General features: G+C 41.7%; 1 protein-coding gene across 1 annotated transcript in view; it reads left to right on the top strand.

Annotated features, from left to right (window-relative positions):
* The first annotated feature begins 2,422 nt into the window (after positions 1 to 2,422).
* LOC132831150 (SUMO-conjugating enzyme UBC9) overlaps positions 2,423 to 25,978 on the top strand; it is a 45,684-nt gene continuing 22,128 nt past the window's right edge. Inside the window, exon 1 of the mRNA XM_060849148.1 lies at positions 2,423 to 2,647. The gene's annotated coding sequence lies outside the window, so the exon portion shown is untranslated. The remainder of the gene's footprint in view (positions 2,648 to 25,978) is intronic.

Raw genomic sequence — 25,978 nt, 5'->3', positions numbered from 1 at the left:
TGCCTCTCTCACTGGACACCCTGCAGTTTGTGTATTGTCCCAACTGCTCAACTGATGATGACATTTCCATCACCCTCCATCGGGCTCTTACCCATCTGGAGAAGGACACCTATGTCAGATTACTGTTCTTAATCTTTAGTTCTGCATTTAACACTATCATTCCTCAGCACCCGATTGCAAAGCTGAGACTATTAGGCCTAAATACCTTCCTTTGTATCTGGATCCTGGACTTCCTGACTGGGAGAGCTCAGTCAGTCCAAATTGGGAACAGCATCTCCAATAACATCACACTGAGCACAGGGGGCCCTCAGGGCTGTGCGCTCAGTCCACTACCGTTCACGCTACTGACACACGGCTGTGCAGCGATGCACAAGTCAAATCACATCATCAAATTCGCTGATGACACAACAATAGTAAGGTCTCATCAGCAGGAACTATGAGTCAACATACAGACAGGAATTTCAGCAACTAATGGGCTTGTGCCAACAAGCTGTCTGTGAACATGGACAAAACAAAAGAGATGGCTGTTGACTTCAGGAGGGCAAAGAGCAACCACTCTCAGCTGGAGATCGACAGCTCCCCATAGAGATCGTGAAGAACACCAAATTTCTCGGCACCCACGTGGAGGAGAATCACACTTCGTCTGTCAACACCAGCTCCACAGCCAGGAAAGCCCAGCAGTGTCTCTACTCCTCCCACCTCTCCACATTCTACAGAGGGTTCATTGAGAGTATTCTGAGATGCTGCATCACTGCTCGGTTTGGTAATTACACCGCCTCAGATTGTAAGACTCTACAACAGATAGTGAGGACAAGTGAAAAGATCATTGGGTTCTCTCTCCCTTTCATTCCAGACTTTTATGCTACATGCAGATTCCAAAAGGCTAAGAGCATTGTGGAAAACCCCACACACCCCTCACTTAAACTCTTCTGCCTCCTACCATCTGGCAGAAGATACCGTAGCATTTGGTCTCTCTCGGCCAGACTGTGCAACAGTTTCTTCCAGGTAAAAGAGAGTGCTGCAGATGCTAGAGATTAGAGTCAAGTATGGTGCTGGATAAGCACAGGAGGTCACGCAACAGAGGTTCAGGGGAAAAAAAAAGAAAAAAATAAAATCGACATTTCGGCCAAAAGCCCTTCATCAGGAAATTCCTTCTCCCAAGCCATCTGTACGATCAGACTTTTTTCCACTTGAAATTCTTTGCACAACTTAGAATTGATACTAGAATAGTGTCTGTTCATTATCATCTTTTTTACATTGTAATTTGCATGTTTTGCACTTCTTAGGCACTTTATGTCATCCATGGTACGATCATGTACTTTCTGCTGTCCATGTAGCATCCTTGGTCCTGGAGGAACGCTGTTTCATTTAAAAAATTGTATTTCTTGTATATGATAGAAGTGACAAATAAAATCTACTGTATACTCTATTTCTCAAACCCACCATCCCTGACTGATGTGAACATCTCACCAGCACCAGTCATGTTATAGCATCCATCTCCAAGTACCATGTCCACTACATCCCACGCTCAACCTTCTGCCAGCAAACTCCCACAGCTAAGCATCCCTTCAGTTTCTCTCAACCACATTTATAGAGTCGCATAGCACAGAAACAGACCCTTCAGTCCAAGCAGTCCATGCTAGCCACATTGCAAATGTAAACAACAGTTGGTCAACCTGCTAAAACAAGGTGGCAATTCTAAAGGGCCAGCACTACCCCCCTCTAATGGGCTGAATGGCCTCATTCTGTGCTGCACCACTCTGGGTGGAACGTTTACTCAAACCACAGAAGAATGGTCAATGTTGTGGGTAAGGGGAAGGCTTTTGATCCCTTTGCCCCCCCCACCATAAACTCTCCCGCGCAGCCTCCACCTTCTAGAAAGTTCTGCGAGTTGAACCAATGACGTCATCGAAGCGGCACCGCCATGTGGCGGCTTCTCGAACATTCTTCGGCGTTTCCCGTTTAAAACGGCCTTTTCTACCGGAGGCGGGATGAAGAGGGGGAAGGAGGATCGAAATAATAAATATTCACCTGCACTTAATAAAAAAAAATACACACCGTGAGAGAATCATGCAAGAAAATACCCAAGGAAACGCTCCGTAACGGTTTTTTTTCTAAACAGGACCGGAACAAACCGGTTCCAACCGGTTGGGGGCTCGATCTTTTAGGTGGCAAAAGACGCGCCTGATTTGATGTGTTTTTAATACTCCCTTATCATCAAAACTTCCTTTGTTCTTGAATCAAAGTTATGGGATTGAGGAATGATTATTAAAGACCCAGCGCTTTTCAACCGTTTCTACGTCTGACTTTTTTTGAACAACTGGCAGGCGATAGGGCTGGGGAAAGGGACCGGAAGTGGTTCCTTTTGATTTCTCCACAGTCCCCCCCCTTCCCTTCCCCTCCCCTCTTTGCAGGCACGTAGTCGTCCTGGTTGGGGTCCTGACGGGGTGGACGGGGTCCTGGTGCCGCCATATTGCAGTCAGATCCCTTGTTGTTCTGTGGATGTGAATGAGTCGCGGGAGAGACGGACGGTGGGAGAGGGAGAGAGAGGCATACACATTGCAATCGCTTCAGCTCCGTCACCTGAAGCACTTTCCCCTCCCCATCCCCCAACCCTCCCCTCCCCAAACCATCAGTCGCGCTGAAGGTAAGTAGTGCTTCGTTACTTTTTTTTTAAAAAAGCAACCTTTCCTTCACCACCACCACCCCCCCATTCCAATAATGGGGTGTGGTTCCTAACATGTTAATAAGTAGCATTTCCATTCTCTTTCCCCTTCCCTTCCTTTTTTCCATAACACCCTCCTGCATGCTGTTATGTAGTAGCCACAAACTGGGCAAGTCTGTGTGTATACACTCACTTTTCCTCCTTATTCTAGCTGTTGTAAATCTGATCGTTTTCTCAATACTTGGGTGTGCATCTCCCTGTTGCTGTTGAATTTGTTTAAGCTCCATATCGAAGTTCAGTTAGGATATTTCCGTCCTGGATAATTTTGAAAGGAACTTATTCTTTTTAACCATTCAGTGGGAACTTGTATTGGGGAGGTGGAGAGGAGAAGGGATTTTCATCTTAATTGTCTTTGTGCAAGTTCAATAAATGTTCGTTTTCATGTGTACTGCTTTCTGTAGGCTGTGTGACCACAATTGTGAAGCTTTTGGGGAATGTTTGGAGTTAAATATGAATTTAAAGTAGATATTGGTGAAGGTTTGATTTGTGTAATCAAATGATTCTTTAATGAAAAAAATTGTAAGCTTGTCAGAGGGAAGTAGAGGATAATCTTGTATTGATGTATCTTGTTGCTACTTTTTTGGAAGTTAGGCAAACTTTAATTTTTTTGAGCACAACTGATTGCGTCTCAATCTTTCTTCCCTGTGATGTCTTACTCTGTTTCAAATATAATACTGAATTTGCCCAGTTGTCTGCAAGAGCAAAGAGTCCTGTTATCATTCAGAGTAGGAAGTGTGCATGTGGGAGATGGTGTCTGGCAAAGTAGTGTTCTGCAAATGTTTATTGGCTTACTATTATAGGAAACATTTGCACTTGAATAGGATGTTTTTGTAGAAGTCTGATATCAAGTACTTGTTAAAGTTAACTTTTTAAATAATTTGTGTAGTTTATATTTAAGGAGAGAATTTCAGCACAGATATTGATTGTTATTTAAGTTAATCTTTGTGACTTTGTGCAGATTTTACAGTAGCAGTCCATTTGAACCAACTGCTCCAGCTATATTTATACTCCACGAACATTGTGTGTACTTCATCCTAATAAGTTCAATTTATTCATTTTCTCTTGTATTCTTCATTATCTTACCCACGAATCATCCATGTTAGCTGCTTGTATAATATTTTCAGCTTTCTGTGGCAAAATGTTTTAGACTTTCAGCAAGAAACAGAGACTCCAGTTTTATTGTTTGGGTGTGGGGGAAGAGGGAGGAAGAGCTTTTTTTAAATTGAACTTATGTTTTGTAATCACCCTGTTCAGAGATGGTATTAAACACCAATGGAGCTGATGGAACTTGAACCTAATAATAGGGACACTACCACTGTACCACATGAGGACCCTCATGAAGAGCTTGTTATTAGGTTGTATAGCTATGTTATCATGTCTGAGAAATGAACATGTACCTTTAATTGCTAAGGAAACTGAAACTAAATGAGATGATAAACAGGCTGTGAAATCCCATTTCAACTAGAGGTCAGAACCAGCAGGGTTCAAACAGTTCTTTCTTTTTCAATAGAAAGAATAGACTTAGATTCTAAAGTGAAATCACGTAGGATTCTGCTGAGAAAACTGAAATCTATAAAACCATAGAAAATCTTTGGCTATGCAGAAGATCTGGGTTTTTATAATAATTGATTGTACTGTACTCTGGTGTTATTGAGTGGCCAGATGAAGATGCCTCTGGGAGTGTTAGGATGTCAGGTCTGTAATGGCCAAATTGAAAGATGTATGCAGTTGTGATGGTAATTGAATCTGAATTTCTGATGGAGTGTGGTTATCGGAATAATTGAGGGTCATATCCTGCATGAAAGAGGGCAGTTGAACTCTAGTGTCGGAAGTTGAGAGACTGGCTGTGCTTAGTGCCACATGCTGGGAGTGCTGCCTTGGTAAGCTTTGAAATATGTTGCCAGTTATTTATAATGTAGTTTATGCTTTCTACTGAACAGAACTTGCATGTTGGTTCCTCTTTGTGTTGACTTTTAGTTTGAATGTTAAAGTAAAAGACTTAAAGTGAAATCTTGTCCATCAATTTCTTCTTGGTGCCATTTGGGAAGTTCACTTGCATCGCAAATGTAACCATGATTTTTCACGGCAAAGACTGAACCTGTTCTTGTGTGCATATGTTTAGATAGCAGTCTGTGGAGGATAGTGATTACTTCTTCTCTTCCTCATCCAGGCTTTAATAAGTTCAGGAATTTTGAGTCAACTATTCTCGTAAAGTTGGTAAATTATGGAAGGCCAGACTTTGTTATACTTTCCTACCAGCTCCTGTGGATTCCACCTTTTCCAAAACAGCCTGTCAGATAATGGAGGGAAGGTCATCTGGGTCTGACCCATTCTATATCTGTTTGTGCATATCCACTGGGTGTGGGTACTCTGGCATAGGTAGGCAGTTGTGCATTCCTGATAGATCTGGAGAGGTTTGTGGTGGACTGTTGGAGTTCCTGTGATCCTCAATGGTGTTACACAGGAAGTACCAGAATTATGGGTCAATAGTGAAGATAGTTTCTTGAAACAGATTGGTGTATTCCCCAGCGTGTGGTATCCTTGGACTCCTATGGTTGTAGAAGAAAGTGAGGACTGCAGATGCTGGAGATCAGAGCTGAAAATGTTTTGCTGGAACAGTGCAGCAGGTCAGGCAGTATCCTGACTTCTTCAAGGAAGGCATTCTTGCAAGAGGATTTGCAGTAGGTTAAAATCTTCTAGGAGAAAGTGAGGACTGCCTTGAACAAGCTCTCTTCCTCCCTCCTACAAGAGAGTAGTCCCCCTCTCACTGCACACCCCAGGTCATATGAACTCAAATTTCTCCAGTTTCCTCATTTCCCCTCCCCCCACTTGTCTTAGTCCCAACCCTCGAACTCAGCACCACCTTCCTAACCTGCAATCTTCTTCCTGACCTCTCCGTCCCCACCCCTACTCTGGCCTATCACCCTCGCCTTAACCTCCTTTCACCTGTTGCATCTCCAACGCCCTTCCCCCAAGTCCCTCCTCCTACCTTTTATTGTTGCCTGCTTGCCACACTTTCCTCATTCCTGAAGAAGAGCTCATGCCCGAAATGTCGATTCTCCTGCTCCTTGGACGCTGCCTGACCTGCGCTTTTTCAGCAATTCACTTTCAGCTCCTATGGTTGTAGCTTTGGAATTTAAAGAAACTGGGTATTGCAGTGTATCCTGTAGATAGGGTACACTGCTGTCATGATACGTTGGATGGAATTCCATTCAAATGGTCTACTTTTGTGGATTAGATTGCTTACAGTGTGGAAACAGGCCCTTCGGCCCAACAAGTCCACATCGACCCGCGACCCGCAACCCACACATACCCATTCCCCGACATTTACCCCTTCACCTAACACCGTGGGCAATTTAGCAGGGCCAATTCACCTATCCTGCACATTTTGGGATTGTGGGAGGAAACCCATGCAGACATGGGGAGAATGTAAACTCCACAGACAGTTGCCTGAGGTGGGAATTGAACCTGAGTCTCTGGCGTTGTGAGGCAGCAGGGCTAACCAGTGTGCTGTCCACGAATGATGTCCAGCTTGTGTTGGAGCTGCAATCATTCAAACAAGTGGGGCCTTTTTCCTAGCATCTGACCTGCTTTTGCAGCCATTGTATTTGTATGGCTGGCCCAAATTGCTGCTCGAGGATTCCAGGGATGGTGCAAGTGCAAATAGTTTGGGAGTACAGAACTTGAGTATTGCTGTAAAACACTTTGTCAAAGCTTTTTGTTTTGCAATCAGCAGGACAGTGTGGAAGAAATTTCATAGTCATATGGTATAGAAAGAGGTCTTTTGGCCTACCATGCCTATGCTGACCAACAGGAAAACCCTTTGACTTATGTGGATAGCTTGCAAGGGTAAGATGAAAAGCTTTGACAAAGCTGTATTCTTTTTAGCAATATTTATAATGCTAATGTTAAATTTTGGGAGTGGGCATTGTTGGAGATTGTCACCTGGCATGTGTAGCCAAATGATTTGTTGGTACTCGTCAGCCTAAGCCTGAGTATTGCCCAAAGTCATGCCACAAGTGGGCTTCATCTGAGGATTTGATAATGGAACGGGACATTGTGCAGTCATTTATGAGCATCCCCTGACCTGACCTTTATGATGAAGAGATAACTGAGGCAACTGAAGGTAGTTGGACCTCTGACATTGACCTCACTGCTTCCTCCAGTCATGTTTTGGACTGAGCAACCTTTTCCACTGTGATCTTCCTCTGAGTGAAGAGATTTTCCCCGGACTCTAGTGGACTCTGTCTTACTCCAGTTTCTTTAGGTTCCATTTACTCTAAGGCTGCCTCGATGTAGTCACTGTTGCTTCGCTTCTGGAATTCAGCTGCTTTTGTGCTTGGACAAAAAATTCAGTTAGATCTAGAGATCGCTAATGTTTAGCAGATTATTGGTGTGGGTGTACAATTTAACACTGTACCTCCTTTAACTTCTTGGCTGATACTGATTGGAGTCAAGATTAGAGTGGTGCTGGAAAAGCACAGCAGGTCAGACAGCATCCGAGGAGCAGGAAAATTGGCGTTTCGAGCAAAGGCCCTTCATCAGGAATTCCTGAAGGGCCTTTGCCTGAAACTTCGATTTTCCTGCTCCTCGGATGCTGCCTGACCTGCTGTGCTTTTCCAGCACCACTAATCTTGACTCTAATCTCCAGCATCTGCAGTACCCAATTCTGTCTGATACTGATTGGGGTTGGGTTTGCCCATGTTTTTGTGATCAAGGGATATCTGAACAGTTTTACTTTTTTCTGTTGGTTATCTATTGTAATTGTCCTGAAGCAGCTTTGATAGAGGCACAGCTATATTTGTAACAGGGGAATGCTTTGCCCAGTGATGTCCCAATTCCTTTTCCATTGTTTTTGTCTAATTCCAAGCAGCCAACTTGAACCCACTGCTTTCTGGCCCGTGTAACTCCTGCTCAGAAAAAGTGAAATTCTGCTTTTAAAGCTTTTCATTTTGAGGGGAAAAATATCCTTCATTATTAAATGCATTTGTGTATCCTCCTTCAGGAAGGAGCATGTAATTCCAAACTTTGAACAGGACTGAGATGCTGTGAAATGATCAGGCAGGTCTGTTGTTTGTAACATTTCTTGCATTGACCTACATGTGGTATCCTCAATGGAGTCTGTTTGGCTTATAATTGAGGGGGATGGTGTTCTCTTGTTACTGTGATCCAGAATTTGCCCATATGCTTAGGAATCTTGTGACTTTAATCTCTTTTTTTTTATGATCAACTTGTTCAGAGATATTATACAATTCGGAAACACGTAGGACTTGAACCTGGGCCTCCGATCCAGACATGCAGGCATTATCTTGATCCTGTAGCGTCTTTCACAGTTTGAATTGAATCTTATCATGTGCAAGCACTTTTGAGAGTCTAGTGTCAGGCTATCCAACTGAAAGTACCAGAACATCTGTTTTCATTTACGTGCATGTGCTGCAGATTGTGATCATAGTGATTCTTTCCTCTTCTGATTGGAGCCTGGGAACTTGACAGATCAACTGATGCCAAAAGTGTGGACCCCAATTATGGGCACCATTGCTGGAAATATTGCTTTGAAGTTGTTGGAAAACAAAACTAATAATAGGAATACACAAGGTCTAGATTGTCAGTGATTAAAGACTAGCTACCCCAGAAGAGTCCTACCATTGCTGAAAGCATTCTTGTGGACTGAGGTTGAGATTATTTCTGACTCTGCCTGTGCAGAACTTGTTTAATCCGAGTGCAGAAACCTGAGTTGAAAGCATCCTTAAGATGTCAGGTTGCAAAAGCTTGTCAAGTTAACCAATTCCCAAAAGTTTTTCAGATAGTGCAAGGTGATTGTACTGTAAAAAGCTAAATTAAGACTTCATAATTGAGGAAGGAAAAATGTAAGATGACTAACAATTAAGTCAACCTTTTCACTTTAAAGTGTGTACCAGGAGGATCCATGGTTCAGTTTTGGTCTTGGCTAGCTGGTTTCAGTTAGGGGTGCCATTGTAATCCAGTAGGGAGTGGAAAATGATTTAATCTTCGATCCCTGATGAAAGTGCATGTGGATCTTAAATGAGGCCAGATTAGGCCGTGTCCCATACTGAAATTACGTATCTAATGCTGCTTTTCTAGGCCTGTATGCAGAATGGCTGCAGGGCTGTTGTGGCACTGTGGTACTGTCCCAGTTTCTGCATGAGAAGGCCTGGGTTTTCAAGTCCCAACTGCTTCAGAGGTGTGTCATGACATATCTGAGAAAAAAGGAGAAAGTGAGGACTGCAGATGCTGGAGATCAGAGCTGAAAAATGTTTTGCTGGAAAAATGCAGCAGGTCAGGCAGCATCCAAGGAGTAGGAGAATCGACGTTTCGGGCATAAGCCCTTCTTCAGGATATCTGAGAATATTGATTACAAACCTACAGAATGCCTGTAAACTGCATTGGATGGGTGTCTCTTTTTCTATCTTCTAATTTGGCATTTACATATTGCCTTAATTTGAAAGGGAGGGGCATGTATTATAAAGTGGTGAGAATGTGTATAGGGAATGAGCAGGTAGGGAAAGACTTAAGTTCTGAGTTTTGTGAAACAAGAGGTTCAATTGAGTATGACGCAGATCAGATAAGAACCTCAATCACCTCACCCCCAGGACTCTGACCCCAGTAGTGCACAGAGGACTCTAATCTCCCTTGTCCCCACGCCCCCCCCCCCAATGCAGCACAGAGGACTCTAACCTCTGTCTGCAAAACTGTCTCTTGACTGAACTAATTACTGTTGAGGAATCCGTAGAATAGAGAGCGATCAAGCGAGGGAACAGTCTCTGGCATAGGGGAATACAGAGAGGGACCAAGGTTTAAAATCTCACCTTGTGGACCCATCCATCTTGACACCACTGTTCTGGACATCCGCTGACACCGTTCGATCTTAACTATCCGTTTGGATCCTGCCGACTATGCCAATATTGTCCTGTGTCGCGAAATGCTCCTTCTGTATTCCGGGCCCTGGATGGGGAGAAACCGATTGCCCATATGCACGGGCATAAGTTCATGGTCTTCTGGAGTCATAGTCATAAGAGACGTACAGCACGGAAACAGACCCTTCGGTTTTCTCGCTGAACTTTGGATGCTGCCTGAACTGCTGTGCTCTTCCAGCCCCACTAATCCAGAAGCTGGTTTCCAGCATCTGCAGTCATTGTTTTTACCTTCGGTTCAACCTGTCCATGCCAACTAGATTTCCCAATCCAATCTAGTCCCACCTGCCAGCACCTGGCCCATATCCCTTCAAACCCTTCCTATTCATATACCCATCCAGATGCCTTTTAAATGTTGCAACTGTACTAGCCGTCTCCACTTCCTCTGGAAGCTTATTCCATACACATACCACCCACTGCATGAAAAAGTTGCCCCTTGGGTCTCTTTTAGTTCTGGACTCCTCCATCCCAGGGAAAAGACTTTGTCTATTTATCCTATGCATGCCCTTCATAATTTTGTAAACCACTCTAAGGTCACCCCTAAGCCTTTGATGCTCCAAGGAAAACGGCCCTAGCCTATTCAGGCTCCCTGTACCTCAAGTTCTCCAACCCTGGCAACATCCTTGTAAATCTTTTCTAAACCCTTTCAAGTTTTACAGCATCTTTCTGATAGGAAGGAGGCCAGAATTGCACGCAATATTCCAACTTTGGCCTAATCAATGTCCTGTACAGCCGCAACATGACCTCCCAACTTCTGTGCTCCATACTCTGACCGATTTAAAGGAAAGATACCAAATATCGCCTTCACTATCCTATCTATCTGTGACTCCACTTTCAAGGAGCTATGTACTTGCACTCCAAGCTCTTTGTTCATCAACACTCCCTAGGACCTTACCACTAAGTGTATAAGTCCTGCTAAGATATGCTTTCCCAAAATGCAGCACCTTGCATTTAGCTGACTTGAACTCCATCTGCCACTTCTCATCTCATTGGCCCATCTGATCAAGATCCTGTTGTAATCTGAGGTAACCTTCACTGTCCATAACACTTCCAAACTTGGTGTCATCTGCAAACGTACTAACTGTACCGCTTATGCTCACATCCAAATCATTTATGTAAATGACGAAAAGTAGTGGACCCAGCACCAATCCTTGTGGCATTCCACTGGTCACAGGCCTCTAGTCTGAAAAGCAACCCTCCCACCACCACCATCTGTCTTCTACCTTTGAGCCAGGTCTGTATCCAAATGGCTAGTTCTCCCTGTATTCCGTGAGATCTAACCTTGCTCAACAGTCTCCCATGGGGAACCTTGTTGAACGCCTTACTGAATTCCATATGGATCGCATCTACCACTCTGCCCTCATCAATCCTCTTTAAATCTTTTTGAAGTAGTAATAATCAAGTTTGTGAGACATGATTTCCCATGCACAAAGCCATGTTGACTATCCCTAATCAGTCCTTGCCTTTCCAAATACATGTACATCCTGTCCCTCAGGATTCCCTCCAACAACTTGACTACTGCCGACATCAGGCTCACTGGTCTATAGTTCCCTGGCTTGTCCTTACCACCCTTCTTGAACAGTGGCATCATATTAGTCAACCTCTAGTCTTCTGGCACCTCACCTGTGGCTATCGATGATATAAATATCTGAGGCCCAGCAATCACTTCTTTAGCTTCCCACAGAGTTCTATGTTACACCTGATCAGGTCCTGGGGATTTATCTATTTAACAGTTTCAAGACATCTAGCACTTCCTCCTCTGTAATATGGACATTTTGTAAGGTGTCACTATCTATTTTGCTACTTTCTATATCTTCCATATCCTTCTCCACAGTAAGTACTGATGCAGAAATACTCGTCTAGTAGCTTCCCCGCCGCTGAAATTTTCTGTGGCTCCACACAAAAGTCGCCTTGTTGAACTTTGAAGGGCCCTATTCTCTCCCTCGTTACACATTTGTTCTTAATGTATTTGTAAAAACCCTTTGGATTCTCCCTACTTCTATTTGCCAAAGCTGTCTCATGTCTCCTCTTTGCCCTTCTGGTTTCCCTCTTTAGGTATACTCCTACTGCCTTCTCTGGAACAGCAGTTTCCCAATTAACTATATAGTTACTTTACAAGGAGGAGCATCCAGGTAACTGTCTTTTCAAACTCATTTTAGTACTGTACAAGCACGAAAGTGTTTTGATGTTATGATAATGGCCTTTTGCAAACAGCTCCTCCTGCTGAGCCACCAATGTCTGGCATTCTGGGCCCTAACCCTTTGTCTCCATATCCATTCTCTCTCCCTTTGAAGTCCTCTTTTACACTTATTCGTCGATCTAGAGTTTTTGATGTCCTATATATGGGTGTCCATTTAATTAATTACATGTATGGTATTTTCCTGGTAAAGACACTCTAATTCTATTTTGTAACTGTGTGTCAGTTGTTTCTAGACTGAGCCAGTGTGGTGTTGGAAGAATTATTCGCCGTAGCGTTGAGGTTGGGAGTCTAATTTCAGAAATTTTTCTAGTCACATTAAGATACCGTTAGAATTTTGCATCAATTCCTAATGGTAATTATAAGATTTTAAATGTTTCCCTTGTTCTTATCAGTTTGAATTGAAAACAGGCTTATTTAATTCCTTGTGGTGAAGATGTGTTCTAAGCAAATCTTTAACTAATGCCCTTTTATGCCACAATATTTGTGATTTCTGATTTCCAGCAGTGGCATTATGTAGCCAGTTTTTTGGTTTTGTCCAATACAAAATGCTTTCTCCCAACAAATACTATAAACAATACTGTTTTAGTGGACACAGTGTAAACACTTCACACACCCACAGTTATCCTTCAGTGACATTGTGTTAGCTTTGGTAAGGTTAAAATAATCTGCTGCTGTTTGTACCTTACCTGGAAAAGGGTATTGAAAATTAGCAGGCTCTTTTTAGGAGTGATATTGGGAAAGACTTATGTATAGGTTATGGAAGTTTGATTGGCATTTGTAGATGAAAATTCAATGTTGTATGAATTGTAATTTAATTTTGGCTGATCCAAGTTGTTATCCAAAGCTACTGTATTAAGGAGTATGAGGCAAAGGTGCATTGTGAAGATAATTTATAGGTCAGTTGTGATCTCCCTGACAAATGTGAGGTCATAATTATAGCCTACAGATATTCTTGTTCATTGTATAAACCATCTGTGATAGCTACAAAGCTCTGATCTGGATTCTTAATTTTTAAAACTGTCCTGAAAGCTCAAACATATTGATAGTCGACCACCATTTTAATTTATTAGATTAGAGCATGTTTCTCTGGTATTTATCAGGATTAAATATTGAAAATGTTGGGTGTAAATTGGAAATTAAAAACATATGAAAATGGTTGGAATGGCATTAACTATAAATGGATTACTGATCAGCTATGAACTAAATGAATGAAAAAGAAACAGGTTTGAGCTGAATGTTCTTTTCTGACAGGTTGCACCCAGTTTAGGGGCTTGGAAAACCACATTCGGACAAATTATTAATTAACATATTGGTGTCAACTGAGAGGCATAAATGAGTCTTTTATACCTCAGACAGTGAAGCACTTTCCTCAGCTGGACTGTTGTCTGAAATCTCTGGGAGAAATAAATTGGCTTAAATTTTCTATTTCAGTTTAAGAAAACAACTCGAATTAAACTGTTGAACTGAATTTATTCCTGGTTTCTTGCTATTGAGGTAATTTTGTAACCTGTAGAACTATAAGAAACAATGCATTTCATGAATGCGAATTAACATTTGTCTCCTGTTTGATCTACTGAGTAGCTTTCTTTTACAAAGGGCATGCAGTGCTTCAATTTGTACACACAAATTGTTTTGCTTGTAAATCTCCAAAATGCAATAAAAATGGTGCCATGTATGATCAATGCATTTTTTTGGTTTATCTAAATCTGATTTTTTTTTCCCTTCATGAAAATGTTGGCTCATGGGATAATACATCATTGGTAAGATGTACTATTTGCACAGCTGGATTCAAGCCAGCCATTCTTTAACATATCGTACAATTTCCAGAAGAGGTCACTAAACAACAGCCAGGAAGTAAAATATTTGATACTTGCCCTTCTCTCCCTTCCTTCCTCTATTTGACTTGGGAGCATGGAAATTGTGGTTTGTTTAGCTCAGTCACTAATTTGCAGTCAAAGACTTGAATTGCAGACCTTCTGTTTGGGGCATTAACCCATCAAATTAGCACAATGTGTTTTAAAATCTGTACTAAGATTATTTGAAAGTAATTGGAAGTAAAATGACAAATTATTTATAGTTTAAGCCAAAAACTAATGGGACAATACATTTTTGCTTTTTGAATGTTAGATTTACCAGTGTCCTGCTTTTAGTTGTGTTTTGCTGAGATACCTGAGAAAATAGTTCTTGCATATCTGAACCTTGTTTAAAGTTTATTCGGACAGTTGAAAAAGTGTGCAATCTTAAATAATAGATGTCATGTGAAAGGAAGGCATATTGTCAATGTTCTGCAAATTTAGTGCTACGTGGTTAATTATTTGTATTTTATTGATTTAGCAATTATCAATTAATTTTTAAGCAAAGGACTCCTTTGTAGTTTAACCCATAGATAAGAATTGCAATGATCTCTACCATAAACAATTCCTATGGCAAAAAAAATGGTGCTCCTGTAGCCCTCTGTGTAAGGATATTTCTCTAACCACACTCCTCATTATTTTGAATGTGGCTTTACCTTGATTTAAATAACTCTGCCAAAGCCAGAGCCACAGTTTTGAAAGATACTCTTACATTAAGAGCAAGTTGCATTTAGGATTGCGCAACCAATGTCAGGCATTCACATTCCCGTTTCCATCTTTCATTTGATCTGTATGCTCAGGATTGAGGCATTGTGGTGACAAGAAAACATTGAAAGTGCCCACATCAAACTGAAAGGTACAAATCTTTTCTGTTTAATTGGTTTATATTTGTGAATATTTGGACTGTTCTAATGTTGATCTAGTAACTTTATCCAAAATATTATCTTGCCTTTACAGATGCTGATTGACTTGGTGCATATTTCCACAAATCATAGTTTTGCTTCCATCTGTACTTTCAGTAAACATGTTTTTCAAGCAAGCTACCAAAGCCCACTTATCCACGTATAGCATAAACAATCCTGTATTCTTCTCGATCTATTTCTGAAACCTCTTGGCTTTATCACAGATTCAAATAAGCTATTAAGTTTCTGTTAATTACATTATGGCTGGTGTGCATGTTACTTCTGTTTCCCAATATTTGAATACCCCTAATGTTACCCAACAATTCAATCTGCAGTACCTTAATTTCCAATATTAAATATTCAAATAACGAGGAGCCTGTTTTAGATCCTTCAAGAAAACTAGTGGAACATGTGTGCAAGTTTTGCTAGTTATAAGCCACTTCATGTTGATGGTTAATATTGTAGTTTTAATTTGCTAACTCAGTAACCAAATTATAGGAAATATGTTTTGACGCTGCTGAAGTGCATTACATCCTGACTCACTTTCTTACCCTTTTGCTGTGGGGTAAGGAGGAATGTGGGGGTGGTCAGAATAGGGTTTGCTCCCTCAGTTTGCTATGTAGCTGGCTTATCCACTTTCTGCTGCAATGGAACCATGATTATTCTCCTGTAGAATTGTAGAGTTTATGTGGTCAAATGCCTTTCGGTTTATGATGTCTACTAAATCACCAACTAGCTCCCTTCTATAGGGAGAGGCTGAACAGGCTGGGACTGTTTTCCCTGGAGCGTCGGAGGCTAAGGGGATGAACTTTAGAGATTTACAAAATTGAGGGGGATGGATAGAATAAATAGTCTTTTCCCTGGGGTCGGGGAGTTCAGAACTAGAGGGCATAGGTTTAGGGTGAGAGGGGAAAGATATGAGAGACCTAAGGGGCAACTTTTTCATGCCGAGAGTGGTACGGGTATGGAATGAGCTGCCAGAGGAAGTGGTGGATGCTGTACAATTGCAACATTTAAAAGGCATCTGGATGGGTATTTGAATATGAAGGGTTTGGAGGGATGTAGGTCGGTGCTGGCAGGTGGGACCAGATTGGGTTGGGATATCTGGTCGGCATGGGCGAGTTGGACCAAAGGGTCGGTTTCCATGCTGTATATCTCTGACTCTATAGCAGAACTTTATAGTTTTGTAGTTTTTGGAGATATATTTCAAGGATAGACAAAAAGAAAAGTAATACTCAGTTAATTTAAATATTTTCCAGTGGTTTTTGCAAAAAGTCCCTTCAGATTAACCCCTTTATTTGGATACACTTAAACTTAATGTAACAAAACTTGGCCATTTCCACTGCTCTGAGGTGTTTCATTATTTGTACGTTGAGTTCTACCTATTGTTTAACTAATGTATGTTATCTAACCAGTTTCTCTAGAGTTGCTAACATTGTGTGACTATGGATCTTGATCTGCATGGTGCTGTTCAGATTTAAACATGAATGATTGCTTGTCGCTAATCGTCCATCAAATCACTGTGGATGCTGTCGAAACAGTTTTGAAAGTTGGATGTCGTCCCTCAATTTGTCCATAGGGTGAAAGTGGGCAAAAAAGGGATTTTGAGTGCCCAAAGAAAGCAAAATAAAACTTAGCTAGCAATTGGGTGGGGAATGTAGTAAGTCATGCAGTCATAGATGTGCAACATGGAAACAGACCTGTTGTTCCAAATGCTTACCAGATACCCTAAATTAATCTGGTCCCATTTGTCAACACTTAGCCCATATCTCCCTCAACCATTCCCAATCATATATCTGTCCAGATGCCTTTTAAATGGTGTAATTGTACCAACTGTCTCCACTTTTGTTCCATACATGCACCACCCCTTGCGTGAAAAAGGTTGCCCCTTGGGTCCCTTTTATATCTTCCACCCTAAACCTATGCTCTCTAATTCTGGGCTTCCCCCAACCCAGGGAAAAGACCTATTCTATTTAGTCTATCCATGCCCCTCATGATTTTATGAACCTTTTATAAGGTCATCCCTCAGCCCCTCTCTCCATAGGGGAGACAGCCCCAGCCTATTCAGCCTCTTCTATATCTCAAACCCTCCAACCCTGGCAACATCCTTAAATCTTTTCTGGAACCCTTTTGAGTTTCACAACATCATTCCTGTAGAAGGGAGACCAGAATTGTGCATATATTCCAAAAGTAGCCTAACTGCTATCTTGTATAGTTGCCACATGACATTCCAATGCCTATATGCAATGCTCTAACCAATAAAGGCAAGCATACCAAATGCCAGCTTCACTATCCTAACTACCTGTGACTCCACTTTCAAGGAGTAAAATTTTCTGGAACAGTATTCATGTATAGTTCATGTGGCTGGAGGAAAGGAATGGGGCAGTGTATGAGAAATTTGCAAGTGTGTAAATTTTTGGTGCAAAGAACATCAGTTGCTTGAAATTTGTAGTTAATGATAAACCCTAAAAGTACTCAAATCTGGCAGCATCTAATGTGACATGGATTCGATGTTTCAGGTTGATGATCTTTCGTCAAAATGGTCAGCAAATTGAAATAAATTCTGCTGTTTTCTCCCTCCCATACTTCTCCATTGATGCCATTGGACCTATTGAGTTTTTCCAGCATTATTGGTTTTTAGTTATGGAAATTGTAGAATTTGTTTTTCTGGGGCTCAGGGATCAGAGGGATTCTACAGGATGGAAAGATAGGAGTCCAGAATATTCAGGAGCTCTGATTCTCAATAGTTTCTGGTGGAGGCCGTCAGGAAGAGGACACCAGAGAACTTGAGAGCCTGGTTGATTAACTTTAATGGTTTCAACAATGCCTTGTTGAAAAGCATGGATTTGGGTTGGTGGAAAGTTGGTAAATTTAGATCAAAATTGGATAAAGCATGGTCAGCTTGAGGTGGAAGACAACATCTTGCACCTCTCAGGTTTAACACTTATACAGACTTGCAGCGTGGAGATTAGGGAATTCAATGGTTTCCTGAACTTTGTATTTTAAAGTAACTTATGTTAATCTTCAAAAGAGATGCTGTCCGTGATCTTGGTATAGGTAACATGGACAGCTGTTCAACCCGACTACAGTAAGCTCATTCATCATTATTTGAGAAGTTTCTATAGTATGTAGAAAGTATTGGACAGATGTAAGAAGATGTATTTGGCCTGTTGCTCTTAATTACTACTTTCTGTTCAAGATGATCAATCCTAATTTCTAATAAGATGGCATAATCATTAAACAATTTCTTAAGCACTAGCACTCTGTTGCTAGTAATGACAATTCTAGGGAATAAGGGAAGTTTGCCTTCAATTTCAAAGTGGCCTGAGAATATTTCAGGTTCCAAGATGTGATTTATCCAAACGTCAATTTAAAAAATATAGAATGGCTTCTCACTTTGTGTTGTCACTTACACTACCTTGCATTGACAGTTTGAGCTTACATGAATGTGCAGATTGTGTTGTGAGCTCTGTTTTTAGTGAAGTGTGAATTGTTCTGTTGAACCTTACTGTTCTAGGGAAGTTGCATTGAGTGGGCATTTATATTAGAGCAGCCATATAGATATGAATTGCTTGTTGTGCTTGGCATAGTGGGGACAGGATTAGAACATGTTTTTTTTAATATATTCAGTGTAGGGTAGAGTCATAAATATATAGCATGGAAACAGGCCCCTTAATCCAACATGTCGATGCTAACCAGATATCCTAAATTAATCTAGTCCCATTTGGCCCATCTTCCCTTCAACCCTTCCTATTCATATCCCCATCCAGATGTCTTTTTACTTGTAATTGTACCAGCCTCCTCTGCTTTCTTTAGCAGCTCATACCATACTTGCACCACACTCTGCGTGAAAAAGGTTGCCCCTTAGGTCCCTTTTAAGTCTTTCCCCTCTCATTGTAAAGCTATGTCGTCTAATCTTGGACGCCCCTACTCTGGGGCAAAGACTTGTCTATTTAACGTATCCATGTACCTCATGATTTTATAAACCTCTAAGGTCACCCAACTGCCTCCATTTCTCCAGGGAAAATAGCCCCAATCTATTCAGCTTCTCCCTATATCTCAAACCCTCCAAACCTGGGAGCATCCTTGTAAATCTTTTCTGAACCTGTGCAAGTTTCACAACAACCTTCCTATAACCAGGAGACTAGAATTGAGCACAATATGCCAAAAGTGGCCTAACCAATGTCCTGTACAGCCGTAATATGACCTTCCAACTTGTATGCTCAATGCACTATCAATAAAAGCAAGTATCCCAAATGCCTTCACTATTCTTTCCTTAAGTGTCCAGAGGCCAGTTAAGTCAGTCACATGTAAGAGTAGCGAATTTCCTTCCCTGAAGAATATTGGTGAGTCATGTGTTTTAATGAAAATCAACAGTTATGTAATCAATAATAGACTAGTTTTTTCTAGATTTATTTGGTGAAATTTGAATTTAACATCTGCCCTGGTGGGATTTAAACCCATGTCCCACAAGCATTAGCCTGGGGTTTTTGATCATCAGTCCAATGACGTTACTGGCCTCCTGTTATTGATAGTCGGTGCTACTTTCCTGTTCTCCTTGAGTGATAGAGCTGTACAGTGTGGAAACCAACCCTTTGGTCCAAACTGTCCATGCTGACCCGATTGTCCTCTACATCTAGTCCCATTTGTCAGCATTTGGCCCTTATCCCCTAAACCCTTCCTTATTCATATACCCATCCTGATGCCTTTTAAATGTTGTAATTGTACTGGCTACCTCCACTTTCTCTGGCATTTCATACACACACCATTCTGTGGAAATGTTGCCTCTTGGGTCCATTTTAAATCTTTCCCTGCGCGCCCTAAACCTATGCTGTCTAGTTCTGGACTTATCCACCCCAGGGAAAAAGACCTTGTCTATTCATCTTCATGCACCCCCATGATTTTATAGGTCTCTAAGATCACACCTCAGCCTCTGAAAAGAGCCCCAGTCTATTCAGCCTCCCTATAGCTTAATTCTCCAACCCTGGCACCATCCTTGTAAATCTTTTCTGAACCCTTTCAAGTTTTGCAACATCCTTCTGATAGGAAGGAGACTAGAATTGCATGCAATATTTTCAAAAGTGGCCTAACTAATGTCTTGTGCAGCTGCAATATGAACTCCAACGCTTATACTCAATGCACTGACCAATAAAGGCATGCATGCCAAGCACTGCCTTCATTGTTCTGTCTACCTGTGACTCCACTTTCAAGGAACTATGAATCTGCATTCCAAGATCTTTGTTCAGCGACACTCCCCAGAACCTTACCATTAAGTGTAGAGGTCCTGTCCTGATTTGTCTTTCCAAAATGCAGCACTTCACATTTATCTAAATTAAACTCAATCTGCCACTCCTGGGCCCATCTGATCAGGATCCCATTGTTCTGAAATAACCTTTGATGTCTACTACACCTCCAATTTTGGTGTCATCTGCAAACTTACTATACCTCCTATGTTCACATTCAAATTATTTATACAAATGACAAAATTGTGGCACACTGCTGGTCACAGGCCTCCAACCGGAAATGCAACCTTTCACACCACCCTGTGTCTTCTGCCTTTGAGCCAGCTCTGAATCCCAATGGCTAGTTCTCCCTGTATTCCATGAGCTCCAACCTTACTAACCTGTTTATTATGAGGAACCTTGTTTGAAAGCCTCATTGAAATCCATGTAAATCACGTCCACAGCTTTGCCCTCATCAAACCTCTGTTACATCATCAACAAAAACTCCATTCTAGTTTGGGACTTGATTTTTCCAGGCACAAAGCCATGTTGACTGTCTCTAATCATCCTTGCCATTCTAAATATGTGTAAATCCTGTCCCTCGGGTTCCCTCCAACAACCTGCCCACCACTGATGTCATGCTTCCCTGGTTTTTCCTTACCACCTTAAATATTTGCACCATGTTAGCCAACCTCCAGTCTTCCGGCACTTCACCTGTGGCTATTGATAGAAGTATCTCAGCAAGGGGCCAAGAAATCATTTTCTTAGCTTCCCACAGTTTTAGGGTGCAACCGATTATCATCTACTGTGACATCATTGTTGTGTTAAATCTCATGCTCAATGATTGAGCTTTCACAGTTCTCTGGGGGAGAAACTTCTGCAAAATTCAACACACTCCTTGCATGAAAAAATAATTTCCACTGCTACCTTTTTATGACCTACCTGTTACCTGAAGATTATTGCCCTGGTTTGGACTGACCAGCCAAGGAAGCACTTGCCTAAATCCTCCTTTTACATCCTGCAATAATTTGTTTTAAGGTCACTACTATGAGAAATGCAAGCCCAGTCTCGCCAATCTCCATGAAATAGTCCTGCCACTCAAAGGATTAATTTGGTGAACCTCCATTGCACTCTTATGGAAAATGTTCTCCCTGTTTTGATAAGGGAACTAAAACAATAAATAGTATTCCAAGAGAAGTCTCACTGAGGCTCTATACAATCTTACTGTAGTCAAATTTCCTTGTGATCAAGGCCAGTATACCATTTATCTTCTAATTGCTGTTCCATCAGTATGATTATTTTGAGTCATGACTATGGACACTACAATTCTTCTGTGAATCAATTTTCAATCTATTCTAATAAATTCAATGCACTCTGACTTTATTCGCTAACCTGTTCAGGACCTTACTAAAAGCCGCCTTGAAATTCAAATGCAGTATGTCTACTGGTTCTCCTTTGTACACTAAGCATTATCATCAAAAAGCTTGTCAAATGTAATTTCCCTTGTAAATCCATGTTGACAATCCAATTTTACCACTTTCTAACTGTTCAGCTACTGTGTCCCTTTTAATAGATTCTAACATTATCCTTACGAGTGTCATATGAATAATTCTGTAGTTCTCCATTCTCTCTCGCTTTCCTACATTCCACTACCCAAAATCCTTGGTGCTGCCTGAACTGCTGTGCTCTTTCAGCATCACTAATCCAGATATCTGGTTTCCAGTCATTGTTTTTACCTCGTTGATTTTAACCCTACTGTGAATCCTCTTGAAAGGATGCCTGCCTTGAAGAAGTTTTCCTCCTCCTCTCTACAAGAATCTCGGGGAGTCCCTCTCCCACTGCAACTCCCAGGTCATTTTTATGCTACTATCTCCCCACCCCACCCTCCTCTAGCTTATCTCTCCACACTTCAGGCTCACTGCCTTTATTCCTGATGAAGGGCTTTTGCCCGATACGTCGATTTCGCTGCACTTTTGGATGCTGCCTGAACCGCTATGCTCTTCCAGCACCACTAATCCAGATATCTGGTTTCCAGCATCCTCAGTCATTGTTTTTATCCCAAATCCTTGCCAGATCCATTGAACTCTGTATGATAACCATCAGTAGATCCCCTATCTCTCTAGCTACTTTTAATGTTCAGGGATGAAGCTTACCTGGCTTATATCAACTTTCAATTCAGTTATTACTTCCTTACTAAATTTTTTTTAGTTCCTTAGTTTCACAAATCAATTAGTTGGAGAGAGAGAGAGAGAGACATCCTGCATCATTCCTTAAGAAGTTTGAAGTAACTGTTAAGTTTCTCAACAGTTGCTGGTTCTGCACTATAAATTCTCCAGTCCTACTTGTGATGGCCCCATGTTGTACTATCTAATGGTTTCCTTCTCAATCCCCAAAAAAGTTCTTAAAAGTCTACCTTTGTTCCTTGCTAATTAGCATTTATATTCTCTTGGTCAGTTTTCTATTCCTCCTTTTGGGCTCTAAATTGCTCCCTAAATCTCCATTCATTGTGGTATCCTGCCATTCTTGATCTAATGCAATCCTTAAAACATTCCAATAATCACACTTGTTTTATCTTTCCCATTGGGCGTTTGTGCTTTAAGTGTATACACGTCTGTTATAGACTGTATAGTATTTCTTTTTCTTTATTGCCTATCTAGTTTTGAATCTTTGGTTGTATCTGCCAAATCCATTATAGTCAACATGCCCCTTTATTTCTTAATTTAATTGCCACGATTCTAGTTTTATAATGCACTGACTTATTTAAACTTAATGCAAGAATCTATTATTGTTACTGTTTCCCAAAGGCTCCTTCATAGTAAGGTTATTGCTTAGTCCTTTATAATTATGCAACACCAAATCCAAAATAGTTTGGTTCCTAGTTGGCTCCCCAAAAATCCATTTATTTATTCCAAATTCACCCTTATAGCATATGTGCTGATGTGTTTAACCTGGTGTATGTAAATTGAATTGCCCATTATTATTGTCTCCCAAGTAGTATGCATCCTTAGTTTTCTGATATGTACCATATCCGTTATTGCCACTACAGTTTGTTTTATAAACAACTGCTGTCATTGTTTGCTGCTACTCACTGTTTCTTAGCTGCCCTCAAACTGTCTTGATCTAAGATCATCTGGTTACCAATTTGCTGAACTAGTTCTTAAGATTTTATATTTTTCATAAACTGATTAGCCATAATCTAATTGAATGATAACCAGCTGATGAACTAACCAGTTTTAAAACCTTTTATTTGAAGGTTGTATTCTGACCTCACACTTAGCCGGACAAAGCAGATTGTTGGTCTGGTTTATCTGTGTATGCCATTGTTCTGCCTTGTATTTCAACAAGGCATTTCTTTTTTGTAAGTAAATATTTCAGAACATTAATTCAAATCAGACAGACAATTTCATGTGCATAAACACTACCATAAGATTGCAAAATAAAATTTAGTCAGTGAAGGACCTAAACATTTTGCAGAGCTAGGCTGAGGCAGTGAATGAATTGCAGTTGAGACACTACGATTTGAATACGATTTGAATAATTAGAAAATGAGAAAGTAAGTTTTCATTAAGATAGTCCTAGAGTTTGTTAATCGTTCATGTAGAACAAAATTCACATCTAAATGCATGCTTAATCCAAATAGATATAAATAAAGTTCCAGTTTTGATGGTCATTTCTTAGTGAATGCCTTACCTTTGAGCTATAACATGTAGCTAGCTGCATTTTCCTATCCCTAAATTGAATAGGACGAGTTTAAATTTCTAACAGTTTCCATCCAATTTACATAGCTTCCTCTTTTTCGTCTCTGCATTAGTACCTGTTCTGATACTTAGAAATCTAATTTATGAAGTCTGAAAGATGTCTTGGATTTGTGAACTCCTTTTGCTCTGCAGATTGACATTTGTCCTGAGTGTTTAAAAATGTTTTGCTGGAAAAGCGCATCAGGTCAGGCAGCATCAAAGGAGGAGAATCGACATTTCGGGCATAAGCCCTTCAGGAATGAGGAGGGTGTGCCAAGCAGGCTAAGATAAATGGGAGGGAGGAGGGACTTGAGGGAGGGGCATTGGGAATGCGATAGGTGGAAGGAGGTTAAGGTGAGGGTGATAGTCTAGAGTGGGGGTGGAGACGGAGAGGTCAGGAAGAAGATTGCAGGTCAAGAAGGCGGTGCCGAGTCTGAGCATTGGGACTGAAAAGGTGGGGGGAAGGGAAATGAGGAAGCTGGAGAAATCGGCATTCACACCATGTGGTTGGAGGGGTCCTAGGCGGAAGATGAGTCGCTCTTCCTCCAGGCGTCGTGTTGCCATGGCCTGGCGATGGAGGTGGCCAAGGACCTGCATGTCCTTGGCAGAGTGGGAGGGGGAGTTAGTGTTCAGCCATGGGCGGTTGGGTTGGTTGGTGCGGGTGTCCCAGAGGTGTTCTCTGAAACGTTCCGCAAGTAGGCGGCCTGTCTCCCTAATGTATAGGAGGCCACAGCGGGTGCAGTAAATGATGTGTGTGGAGGTGCAGGTGAATTTCTGATGGATACTGAAGGATCCCTTGGGGGGGAGGTGAGGGTGCAAGTTTTTTTGCGGTTGCAGGGGAAGGTGCCGGGAGTGGAGGTTAGGTTGGTGGGGGGTGTGTGGATTTGACAAGGGAATTGCGGAGGGAGTGGTCTTTCCGGAACGCTGATAGGGGTGGGGAGGGAAACATATCCTTGGTGGTGGGGTCTGTTTGGAGGTGGCGGAAATGACGAAGGATGATCCGATGTTTCTGGAGGTTAGTGGGGTTCTGTCCTGGTGGCGATTGGAGGAGCGGGAAGTGGAGGAAATGCGGTGGAAAGCATCGTCAACCACGTCTGAGGATAAATTGCAGTCTTTCCCCTTCCTAGACATCTCCATCTCTATCTCGGGCGACCGACTCAACACGGACATATACTATAAACCGACTGACTCCCACAGCTACCTAGATTACATCTCTTCCCACCCTGCCCCCTGTAAAAACGCTATCCCATATTCCCAATTCCTTCGCCTTCGCCGCATCTGCTTCCAGATGGCCTCCTTCTTCAAAGATCGCAATTTCCTGTAAAGGTGGAAGATGAGGTGTTCTTCCTCCAGTTGTTGGGTGACTTGGATTTGGCAGTGGTGGCGGCCCAGGACTTGCATGCCCTTGGCGGAGTTGGGGGGGCGGGGGAGGAGGAGGAGGAGGAGAGAGAGGAGTTGAAGTGGTTGGCCACAGGGCGATGGAGTGCTTTGGTGTGTCCCAGATATGTTCCCTGAAACATTCCCTGAGTTGGCCTGTCTCTCCGTTGTTGAAGGGACCACAGCAAGAGCAACAGACACAATAGATGAGATGCTTTGGATGTGCAAGAAAATCTGTCAGATGTGGAAGGATCCTTTGGTGCCTTCCACCTCCAACAGTGATTTCCCTGCCCAACTCTCACCTCATCTGCTGTGTCCGTTGGGGATGTTACGCTTTTTTTTCCCCCTGAGGTTCTTTACGCCTTAAAGCAACTGCAAATGCCAACTTCTGTGAACAACAACCAAATTTATTGAACGTAGTAAGTGCAAGCTTTCTGGACGAATCTTTAACACGTCGCAAGGCATACGGGGTTGTGGCAAAAGCTCTCTGAACAAAGGAAACAGTCCGTCCTATATACTAAGCCTTTACATCATGGTTAGCGATGCCCACAAGACAACCCCCAGTCGCATGCCATTCAAGACACAATGCAGTGACTACTCCTTCATCCTCAGAAACAATGATTTTGGAGGTGCTGGTGTTGGACTGGTGTATACAAAGTTAAAAATCATGCAACATCAGGTTTTAATTCAGGTTTATCTGGAAGCACCAGCTTACAGAGCAATCTAATGCAACTCCTCCCTTAATCAAATCTGTTGCAAATCGTTTTTTTGTAACTATATAAGGAGTAGTCACATTCCAACTGTAATGTTCTTATTGATTTCTGAATTGGGGACGAAAATGTAAATAGGAGATGGCAATGTAAATGGCTTTTGAAAAACTAGGAAATGGCCATGCAAAATGGCTTTGAATGCCAAGAGATGGTAATGTGATTTCCTTATAATCTACCTGCAAATTAGGCATCCCACCCTAGCCTTGGGACATCCAATTTCCTCAAGGTCAGCAGAGCAAATTAGCTCATTAATATCAGAG

The sequence above is a fragment of the Hemiscyllium ocellatum genome, chromosome 33, assembly GCF_020745735.1.
Source record: "Hemiscyllium ocellatum isolate sHemOce1 chromosome 33, sHemOce1.pat.X.cur, whole genome shotgun sequence".
NCBI lineage: Eukaryota > Metazoa > Chordata > Chondrichthyes > Orectolobiformes > Hemiscylliidae > Hemiscyllium > Hemiscyllium ocellatum.
Note: the sequence above shows the minus strand (reverse complement) of the source record. Positions and strands in the feature narration are given on the sequence as shown.